This window comes from Rhipicephalus microplus, unplaced genomic scaffold (genome assembly GCF_043290135.1).
Source record: "Rhipicephalus microplus isolate Deutch F79 unplaced genomic scaffold, USDA_Rmic scaffold_135, whole genome shotgun sequence".
Classification (NCBI taxonomy): Eukaryota; Metazoa; Arthropoda; class Arachnida; order Ixodida; family Ixodidae; genus Rhipicephalus; species Rhipicephalus microplus.
In genome coordinates, this window is record NW_027464707.1 from 170,001 (window position 1) to 181,147 (window position 11,147).

At 61.3% G+C, this 11,147-nt stretch overlaps 1 non-coding gene across 1 annotated transcript; it reads right to left on the bottom strand.

The window, feature by feature from the left end:
* Window positions 1–1,693: 1,693 nt before the first annotated feature.
* On the bottom strand, window positions 1,694–3,508 carry LOC142791012 (small subunit ribosomal RNA). Its single transcript, XR_012889935.1, has one exon. It is a non-coding gene; the product is annotated as a small subunit ribosomal RNA (ribosomal RNA).
* Between the last annotated feature and the right edge of the window lie 7,639 nt (window positions 3,509–11,147).

Genomic DNA, 11,147 nt, shown 5'->3' on the forward strand with positions numbered 1-11,147 from the left:
ACAGTCAAAACCAAACGTTTCTGGCACTCGGCCAAACAGTGGCCAAGAAGGGCGCTTTTCAGCGCACGCTTGGACTCCAAAACTCTGCCGCGCCTTTTTCGGCTGCCGCAAATCGAGCAAACGGTGTGTTTCGGACGGCGTTTCGCTTTCGCTACTTGCGAGTGCTTTCGTGGTCCACCCCTCTATAAATACTCGGGAGGCGTCGAAGCCGGTTCTCCAAGCCGGACCCGTAGGTATCGTTGTGTGCTCGCTCTCATTGGCCCGCCTAACCAGAAAATGCCTGCGGTACACCCATTTGGATAAGAGTGCACGCAGATGCGGGCCTCGACGGCTACACATTTCCTCGGGCGGCCGCCTCCCGGCCTCCGTGGAGCGCGGGATGCACGGTCCCATCGACAAGCCTCTCCCGTTTTTACCGTGGCGTCGCGGTTCACCACGGCAGGCGGGTCGGTCTCCTCCGCATAAAAAGGGGGACCCCCGCTTTTTGTTCCACGAAATCGCACAAGCTTTTTTCGCATCCACGGTTTGCCACCGCACACCAAAATGCCGATCCGGCTGCCTACTTTAGCCAACAGGTGGAGCCAGGCGCGCCGTACTTGCGCGGCACTTCCCACGTCCACCGAAGTCGGTGCCAAGGACCACTTTCGGCGCCGGAGCCGCGTACGAGCCTACTCGAGGCGGAAGAACGAAGCCAGCAAGGGCCTGGCCGCAAGTGCGTTCAATTGTCGGGACGTCCAAGTCCCTCGTTCTTCCGTGCTTCCTCTTTCGGCAAGTCGTTGCGGCACCTTCCCAAAGCGCGCAGACCCGCTAATCGCGACGAGCGCGACGTGGCCGTGCCGCCTTTCCCTCGGCAGCAAGCAAAACGCCTGGCAACGTCGACGCTCCCCTAACCGCGATCTCGCACCGTGTTTCGTGTGGCGAATTCAAAAGCCGGCCGGCGCTGCTGCAACCATTACGGTCGGTACGCATACGCCGCGGAGGGCGGGACGGTCATCGGAGCGTGCGGTTCCTCCATCGAGTACTGCGCACCTCGGCCGTCGCATCGCCGTGCCATGACCGGCCGCGCGTCAACGCGAACCGGTGCCAGCGAGATCCCTCGCCTGCAAGAACCGACCGGCAGCCTCCGTCACCCGAGGACGCGGAGGCGCTTGCCGCGGACGGCGGGACGGTATGCACTGGTGCACAGCGGACCCGTCACATCGCCAGTTCCTTGACCGACCGCCGACGCTTGTGCCGTTCCTCTCGTACTTGGCAGTCGCCGCGCGATTGTCGGGTCTCGTTCTTGCACGCTCGAACGGTCGGGAGGGCACTCGGCTGGCGTTTCGGGAACGCGCAGCCTCGCCTTCTACCGACGTAACCACGACTCGCCGTTCGCGCTCCGCCGCTCCTGTTTACAGTACTAGGCGGTCCCGCAGCGGTCGGGTCGCGCATTTCGAGCGCTTCGAGCCACGGTGCTGTGGCGGGTCGAAAGCCGACCTATGAGTGCGTTGCGCCGTTTGTACCCGCGTCCGCCACCTGGCCGACCGTCCAAGGTCGCGGTGTTGGCGTCCGCTGGGCGCAACAATTTGTCACGAGGTGCCGCTCCACATTCAGGCAGCCCCGTGGGGAAAAGCCGACCCCGCGTCCAAACGGGGTCAGCGGCAGAAAGTGTCGGGCGCAGACGCAGCTGAGGCGCTCACCCTTCACAATCCGTTAATGATCCTTCCGCAGGTTCACCTACGGAAACCTTGTTACGACTTTTACTTCCTCTAAATGATCAAGTTTGGTCATCTTTCCAACAGACCGGCGCAACCGAAAGGCCGCGCCGGACATCGGTCCGAAGACCTCACTAAATCATTCAATCGGTAGTAGCGACGGGCGGTGTGTACAAAGGGCAGGGACGTAATCAACGCGAGCTTATGACTCGCGCTTACTGGGAATTCCTCGTTCAAGGGGAACAATTGCAAGCCCCTATCCCAATCACGAAAGAAGTTCCACGGGTTACCCAGTCTTTTCAGACAGGGATAAAGACACGCTGCTTCCTTCAGTGTAGCGCGCGTGCGGCCCCGGACATCTAAGGGCATCACAGACCTGTTATTGCTCTGTTTCGTGCGGCTAGGAGCCGCTTGTCCCTCTAAGAAGGTTGTAAGGTGCTGGGAACCCCGCACCTATTTAATAGGCTAGAGTCTCGTTCGTTATCGGAATTAACCAGACAAATCGCTCCACCAACTAAGAACGGCCATGCACCACCATCCACCGAATCAAGAAAGAGCTCTCAATCTGTCAATCCTCCCAGTGTCCGGGCCGGGTAAGTTTTCCCGTGTTGAGTCAAATTAAGCCGCAGGCTCCACTCCTGGTGGTGCCCTTCCGTCAATTCCTTTAAGTTTCAGCTTTGCAACCATACTTCCCCCGGAACCCAAATACTTTGGTTTCCCGGAAGCTGCCCGCCGAGTCATTTGAGTAACTCAGGCGGATCGCTGGTTGGCATCGTTTATGGTCAGAACTAGGGCGGTATCTGATCGCCTTCGAACCTCTGACTTTCGTTCTTGATCAATGAAAACATTCTTGGCAAATGCTTTCGCAGTAGTTCGTCTTGCGACGGTCCAAGAATTTCACCTCTAGCGCCGCAATACGAATGCCCCCGTCCGTCCCTCTTAATCATTACCTCGTATTCCAAAAACCAACAGAACAGAAACGAGGTCTTGTTCTATTATTCCATGCAAGTTTATTCAGGCGACTCGCCTGCGTTGAGCACTCTAATTTTTTCAAAGTAAAAGCACCGGCCATCTCGAGGCACACAATGAAGTGCACCAAGAAAGAACCGGCATGATGTTCAGTCCGAGCCGTCGCATCGGGTAGATGCACTACTCGTCTGGAACTGAGATCCAACTACGAGCTTTTTAACCGCAGCAGCTTTAGTATACGCTATTGGAGCTGGAATTACCGCGGCTGCTGGCACCAGACTTGCCCTCCAATTGATCCTCGTTAAAGGATTTAGAGTGTACTCATTTCAATTACGGGGCCTCAAAAGAGTCCCGTATTGTTATTTTTCGTCACTACCTCCCCGTGCCGGGAGTGGGTAATTTGCGCGCCTGCTGCCTTCCTTGGATGTGGTAGCCGTTTCTCAGGCTCCCTCTCCGGAATCGAACCCTGATTCTCCGTTACCCGTAACAACCATGGTAAGCAAGTAACCTACCATCGAAAGTTGATAAGGCAGACACTTGAAAGAAACGTCGCCGGCTCGTGGCCATGCGATCAGCACAAAGTTATCCAGAGTCACCACACAATACGGGCCGAAACCCGATCGATCTTGGTCTAATAAAAGCACCCGTTACCCAAAGGGCTCCAGGCTCACTGCATGTATTAGCTCTAGAATTGCCACAGTTATCCAAGTAGGAAGAAACGATCTAAGGAACCATAACTGATTTAATGAGCCATTCGCGGTTTCGCCTTATTTCGGCATGTACTTAGACATGCATGGCTTAATCTTTGAGACAAGCATATGATTACTGGCAGGATCAACCAGGTAATCGTTCGACTGCGCGTCCGTCCTCGCCTTCGGCGGGCCGGACGCAGTCTGTGTGCGGCGGAGGCCACCTTCAGGCGCCCCAACACGCTTATTTTGCACTCCGAGATGACGGCGTTCGAGCTCGCTACGGCACAACCTTCCCGAAAGACGAGTGGGAGCCGTGCGGCAAGAAGCACGTTCATGCTCGCTCTTTTTCGTTGCATCGACTCGGTCGCGCCGTGCGGGTTGCCCAAGCCCGCTGCACTGTCGGTGGACCGGCCGGAACTAGCAACGGAGCCGAGACTGCAAAGCCGCCAGACGACGGGTCACGCCCGCGTCTTCGGCGCTTTCGCATCTGAATCGCCCGAGGACGACACGGAACACACCTCGATATCGTGGTAAAACGGCACCGTCCGACAACCAGCCCCTAACGCATCAAGCGGATGAGGCTGCAGACGACTGCCGTGGATTCCCCTGGAGCAGACCCGAGGACACGCTTGACGAGGCCGAAGCCCGCCGCATATCAGACACCCGGTCGCTTTCGCGTACGCCGCTCACGAGAACCCCCACATAATAGCAGCGATAAGTACCCAGACCTCCTTGGGCACTAATACGAGCGTACTCGAGAAAATTTCACCGCGGGTGTGCCCCGAAACGTGTGGCACGTTGAGCGTGCCACAAGTCTACGTCGCTCTCAAACCCGCCGAGGTCGTAGAATTTGCGACCCTACTCACGAAATTCCCACCGAGGATACGGCCGCAAACGTACCGCACCTTGGGTAGGCCACGAGTTTGTGCAACACTACGCTGACGGCACAGCACCGAGGTCGTGCGCGCACGCACGGGAAAATTCCGCCGCGGTTTCTGCCGAAAACGTGAGGCACCACGACTCTCCGCAAGTTCGCGTCGACTGCGAAAGACCGAAGTCGTGAACGACGTGTCCGCTACTCGCCGCCGACACGCTGGACACCAAACGTACAACGACTCGACGGCGTCGTAGAGGCCCACGACGCGGTTTTCCTTAACGACGTCTCGGCGTGGCACCGACAGGTTAGAACGGCCGACCAACGTTCCCTGTCCGCCGTTCGGCTCAGTCGAAGGGCTCGGCGACTTCGGCAACGCTGCGAAGCCGCACGGTGACGCACGCCATGTCCCCATTTTTTTTTTTTCTTTCTGCGTCTGCCGGGGTGCCCCTATAATAGCAGCGATAAGCACCCAGACCGCCGTGGGTCGCTCGCCCCGGCTGACGTGGTTTTTCGTACTCCTGCGGCGGTCGCCGTCAAGCACGTCCAAATACGCTACTTTCGTGGGCGCATTCACGCTCTTTCGCTTCGCCGGAGTGCCAGCACTCACTCTGCCAAAAACGGCGAACATCCGAGCGGCGGTTCCCACTTTTGCGTCGGCGTCGCAAACCCCGCCCCGGCAGACGAGGTTTGCCGTACTCGTGCGACGGTGGCCGGCGGGCACGTCGAAAGACGCCGATATCGTGCGCGAATTGGCGCACCTTGGCTTCACCGGAGTGCCGCCACTGACTCCTCCAAAAACGGCGAAGATCCGAGCGGCGCTTCCCACTTTCGCATCGGCGTCCCGAACTCCGCCCCGGCTGACGCGGTTTACCGTACTCGTGCGACGGTCGCCGGCGAGCACGTGGAAAGACGCCGATATCGTGCCCGAATCGGCTCCGTTCGGCTTCGCCGGAGTGCCAGCACTGGCTCGGCGAAAGACGACGAACATCCGAGCGACGGTTCTCACTATTGCGTACGCGTCGCAAACCCCGCCCCGGCAGACGCACTTTGCCGTACTCGTGCGACGGTCGCCGGCGAGCACGTAGAAAGACGCCGATATCGTGCCGGAATCGGCCCCGTTTGGCTTCGCCGGAGTGCCAGCACTCACTCGGCCACAAACGGCGAACATCCGAGCGGCGGTTCCCACTTAGCCGTCGGCGTCCCGAACTCCGCCCCGGCAGACGCGGTTGCCGAGCTCGTGCGACTAGCGACCGCGAAGCCGTCTCGCGACGCCGCTTTCGTGCGCGGCTCCCACTGCGACCTGGGTCACCCGAGGTCGACGAGCAAAAAAGAATGTCGAAAAAAAATTTTTTTTTTTTGCGTCTGCCGGGGTGCCCCTATAATAGCAGCGATAAGCACCCAGACCGCCATGGGTCGCTCGCCCCGGCTGACGTGGTTTTTCGTTTTCCTGCGGTGGTCGTCGTCAAGCACGTCCAAACACGCCACTTTCGTGGGCGCATTCGCGCTCTTTCGCTTCGCCGGAGTGCCAGCACTCACTCTGCCAAAAACGGCGAACATCCTAGTGGCGGTTCCCACTTTTGCGTCGGCGTCGCCAACCCCGCCCCGGCATACGCGGTTTGCCGTACTCGTGCGGCGGTGGCCGGCGGGCACGTCGAAAGACACCGATATCGTGCGCGAGTCGATGCTTCTTGGTCTCGCAGGAGGGCCGCCACTCACTCCTGCAAAAACGGCGAAGATCCGAGCGGCGCTTCCCACTTTTTCGTCGGCATCGCAAACCTCGCCCCGGCAGACGCGCTTTGCCGTACTCGTGCGACGGTCGCCGGCGAGCACGTCGAAATACGCCGATATCGTGCCCGAATCGGCCCCGTTTCGCTTCGCCGGAGTGCCAGCACTCACTCGGCCAAAAACGGCGAACATCCGAGCAGCGGTACCCACTTAGCCGTCGGCATCCCGAACTCCGCGCCGGCTGACGCGGTTGCCGAGCTCGTGCGACTAGCGACCGCGAACGCGTCTCGCGACGCCGCTTTCGTGCGCGGCTCCCATTGCGACCTGGGTTACCCGAGCTCGACCAGCAAAAAAGAAGGTCGAAAAAAAATTTTTTTTTTCTGCGTCTGCCGGGGTGCCCCTATAATAGCAGCGATAAGCACCCAGACCGCCGTGGGTCGCTCGCCCCGGCTGACGTGGTTTTTCGTACTCCTGCAGCGGTCGCCGTCAAGCACGTCCAAATACGCCACTTTCGTGGGCGCTTTCGCGCTCTTTCGCGTCGCCGGTGTGCCAGCACTCACTCTGCCAAAAACGGCCAACATCCGAGCGGCGGTTCCCACTTTTGCGTCGGCGTCGTAAACCCCGCCCCGGCAGACGCGGTTTGCCCTACTCGTGCGACGGTCGCCGGCGAGCGCGTCGAAAGACGCCGATATCGTGCGCTAATTGGCGCTCCTTGGCTTCTCCGGAGTGCCGCCACTCACTCCTCCAAAAACGGCGAAGATCCGAGCGGCGTTCTCCACTTTCGCATCGGCGTCCCGAACTCCGCCCGGGCTGACGCGGTTTACCGTACTCGTGCGACGGTCGCCGCCGGGCACGTCGAAAGACGCCGATATCGTGCCGTAATCGGCCCCGTTTGGCTTCGCCCGAGTGCCAGCACTCACTCGGCCAAAAACGGCGAACATCCGAGCAGCGTTTCCCACTTTCGCATCGGCGTCCCGAAGCCCGCCCCGGCAGACGCGGTTTGCCCTACTCGAGCGACGGTCGCCGGCGATCACGTCGAAAGGCGCCGAATTCGTGCACGAATCGATGCTTCTTGGTCTCGCAGGAGGGCCGCCACTCACTCCTGCAAAAACGGCGAAGATCCGAGTTGCGCTTCCCACTTTTTCGTCGGCGTCCCGAACTACGCCCCGGCTGACGCGGTTTACCGTACTCGTGCGACGGTCGCCGGCGGGCACTTCAAAATACGCCGATTTCGTGGGCGCATTCACGCTGTTTCGCTTCCCCGGAGTGCCAACACTCACTCTGCCGAAAGCGGCGATCATCCGAGCGGCGGTTCCCACTTTTGCGTCGGCTTCGCAAACGGCGCCCCGGCAGACGCGCTCGTGCGACGTACTCGTGCGACGGTCGCCGGCGAGCACGTCGAAAGACGCCGATATCGTGCTCGAATCGACCCCGTTTCGCTTCGCCGGAGTGCTGCCAGTCACGGCGCAGAAAACGGCGAACAAGTGTTTTTTTTTTTTTTCCTAGAATTTGTGTTATAGAAGGCACATTTGATATCGGACGATAATTTTCAACTTTATCACGCGCACCGATTTTCGTGTAGAGGTTTGCAAGTTTATGGGAATTTCTCCACTTGGAATAATGCGATTTAGTAGTACTACGAGAACTTCATGGATGTACTCAAGGGTACGGGGCAAGTCAGTTACGTCAACACCTGCAGATTTTTTACACTTCAAACTGAAAATTGTTGGTTGTGAGTCCTCGTGTGATATTAAAGGCCGATTCGCTAACACATAGAACAAAGAAAGAAAGGAAGAAAAAACGCCCGCGCTCGCTCAAGAAACCTGGGTTCGCAACAAGTGGCAACAACAAGCAACCGAGCGAGTGCGCCAAAACCCGTGGCGGCCGAACAAACGCGAAGTCCCAACCGCGTCAGCCGGGGCGGCACGGGACAGGAAAAATCACTTCAGCCGGGGCGGCGGGGCACCGAATAAACCTCGTCACCTCGTCGCAGGATAAAAGAGGAAACAAAAAGTCTAAACAGCGTCTGCTGGAGCGAATGCGTAATAAAACAACAACAACAACAAAAAAAAACACCCGCGCTCAAGAAGTCTGCAATCCTCACAAAAGGCGACTGTGACCGAGCAGCGTCAGCCGGGGCCGTGCGGAAACGGAAAAACCGCGACTACCGGGGCGTCGAGGCACCGAAAAATCCACTTCAGCCGCGGCGAAAAAAAAAACAAAAAGAAAGACGGAGGGGGGGGGGGAACCACGTCTGCCGGGGCGAAGGAAAAAAAAAAACGCGTCTGCCGGGGCGAGCCCGGGTGCGGCACCACCGGGAAAACTGTGGCAAACAGACATGGCGATCGAGTGAGTGGGCCGCCAGCAAGGCTCAGCCAAAAAGTGCAAAGTCCGAACCGTGTCAGCCGGGGCGACGCAAAAACCGCGTCAGCCGGGGCGGCGCGAAAACCGCGTCAGCCGGGGCGGCACGAAACCGCGTCAGCCGGGGCGGCGCGAAAACTGCGTCAGCCGGGGCGGCGCGAAAACCTCGTCAGCCGGGGCGAGCGAAAAGGGGGGGGGGGGGGAACCACGTCTGCCGGGGCGAAAGAAAAAAAAACGCGTCTGCCGGGGCGAGCCCGGGTGCGGCACCACCGGGAAGACTGTGGCAAACAGACATGGCGATCGAGTGAGTGGGCCGCCAGCCAGGCTCAGCCCAAAAAGTGCTAAGTCCGAACTGCGTCAGCCGGGGCGGCGCGAAAACCGCGTCTGCCGGGGCGGCACGAAACCGCGTCAGCCGGGGCGGCGCGAAAACTGCGTCAGCCGGGGCGAGCCCGGGTGCGGCACCACCGGGAAAACTGTGGCAAACAGACATGGCGATCGAGTGAGTGGGCCGCCAGCCAGGCACAGCCGAAAAGTGCTAAGTCCGAACTGCGTCAGCCGGGGCGGCAAAAACCGCGTCAGCCGGGGCGGCGCAAAAAACCGCGTCTGCCGGGGCGGCACGAAACCGCGTCAGCCGGGGCGGCGCGAAAACTGCGTCAGCCGGGGCGAAAGAAAAAAAAAACGCGTCTGCCGGGGCGAGCCCGGGTGCGGCACCACCGGGAAAACTGTGGCAAACAGACATGGCGATCGAGTGAGTGGGCCGCCAGCCAGGCACAGCCGAAAAGTGCTAAGTCCGAACTGCGTCTGCCGGGGCGGCACGAAACCGCGTCAGCCGGGGCGGCGCGAAAACCGCGTCTGCCGGGGCGGCACGAAACCGCGTCAGCCGGGGCGGCGCGAAAACTGCGTCAGCCGGGGCGAGCCCGGGTGCGGCACCACCGGGAAAACTGTGGCAAACAGACATGGCGATTGAGTGAGTGGGCCGCCAGCCAGGCACAGCCGAAAAGTGCTAAGTCCGAACTGCGTCTGCCGGGGCGGCACGAAACCGCGTCAGCCGGGGCGGCGCGAAAACCGCGTCTGCCGGGGCGGCACGAAACCGCGTCAGCCGGGGCGGCGCGAAAACTGCGTCAGCCGGGGCGAGCCCGGGTGCGGCACCACCGGGAAAACTGTGGCAAACAGACATGGCGATCGAGTGAGTGGGCCGCCAGCCAGGCACAGCCGAAAAGTGCAAAGTCCGAACCGTGTCAGCCGGGGCGACGCAAAAACCGCGTCAGCCGGGGCGGCGCGAAAACCGCGTCAGCCGGGGCGGCACGAAACCGCGTCAGCCGGGGCGGCGCGAAAACTGCGTCAGCCGGGGCGGCGCGAAAACCTCGTCAGCCGGGGCGAGCGAAAAGGGGGGGGGGGAACCACGTCTGCCGGGGCGAAAGAAAAAAAAACGCGTCTGCCGGGGCGAGCCCGGGTGCGGCACCACCGGGAAGACTGTGGCAAACAGACATGGCGATCGAGTGAGTGGGCCGCCAGCCAGGCTCAGCCCAAAAAGTGCTAAGTCCGAACTGCGTCAGCCGGGGCGGCGCGAAAACCGCGTCTGCCGGGGCGGCACGAAACCGCGTCAGCCGGGGCGGCGCGAAAACTGCGTCAGCCGGGGCGAGCCCGGGTGCGGCACCACCGGGAAAACTGTGGCAAACAGACATGGCGATCGAGTGAGTGGGCCGCCAGCCAGGCACAGCCGAAAAGTGCTAAGTCCGAACTGCGTCAGCCGGGGCGGCAAAAACCGCGTCAGCCGGGGCGGCGCAAAAAACCGCGTCTGCCGGGGCGGCACGAAACCGCGTCAGCCGGGGCGGCGCGAAAACTGCGTCAGCCGGGGCGAAAGAAAAAAAAAAACGCGTCTGCCGGGGCGAGCCCGGGTGCGGCACCACCGGGAAAACTGTGGCAAACAGACATGGCGATCGAGTGAGTGGGCCGCCAGCCAGGCACAGCCGAAAAGTGCTAAGTCCGAACTGCGTCTGCCGGGGCGGCACGAAACCGCGTCAGCCGGGGCGGCGCGAAAACCGCGTCTGCCGGGGCGGCACGAAACCGCGTCAGCCGGGGCGGCGCGAAAACTGCGTCAGCCGGGGCGAGCCCGGGTGCGGCACCACCGGGAAAACTGTGGCAAACAGACATGGCGATTGAGTGAGTGGGCCGCCAGCCAGGCACAGCCGAAAAGTGCTAAGTCCGAACTGCGTCTGCCGGGGCGGCACGAAACCGCGTCAGCCGGGGCGGCGCGAAAACCGCGTCTGCCGGGGCGGCACGAAACCGCGTCAGCCGGGGCGGCGCGAAAACTGCGTCAGCCGGGGCGAGCCCGGGTGCGGCACCACCGGGAAAACTGTGGCAAACAGACATGGCGATCGAGTGAGTGGGCCGCCAGCCAGGCACAGCCGAAAAGTGCAAAGTCCGAACCGTGTCAGCCGGGGCGACGCAAAAACCGCGTCAGCCGGGGCGGCGCGAAAACCGCGTCAGCCGGGGCGGCACGAAACCGCGTCAGCCGGGGCGGCGCGAAAACTGCGTCAGCCGGGGCGGCGCGAAAACCTCGTCAGCCGGGGCGAGCGAAAAGGGGGGGGGGGAACCACGTCTGCCGGGGCGAAAGAAAAAAAAACGCGTCTGCCGGGGCGAGCCCGGGTGCGGCACCACCGGGAAGACTGTGGCAAACAGACATGGCGATCGAGTGAGTGGGCCGCCAGCCAGGCTCAGCCCAAAAAGTGCTAAGTCCGAACTGCGTCAGCCGGGGCGGCGCGAAAACCGCGTCTGCCGGGGCGGCACGAAACCGCGTCAGCCGGGGCGGCGCGAAAACTGCGTCAG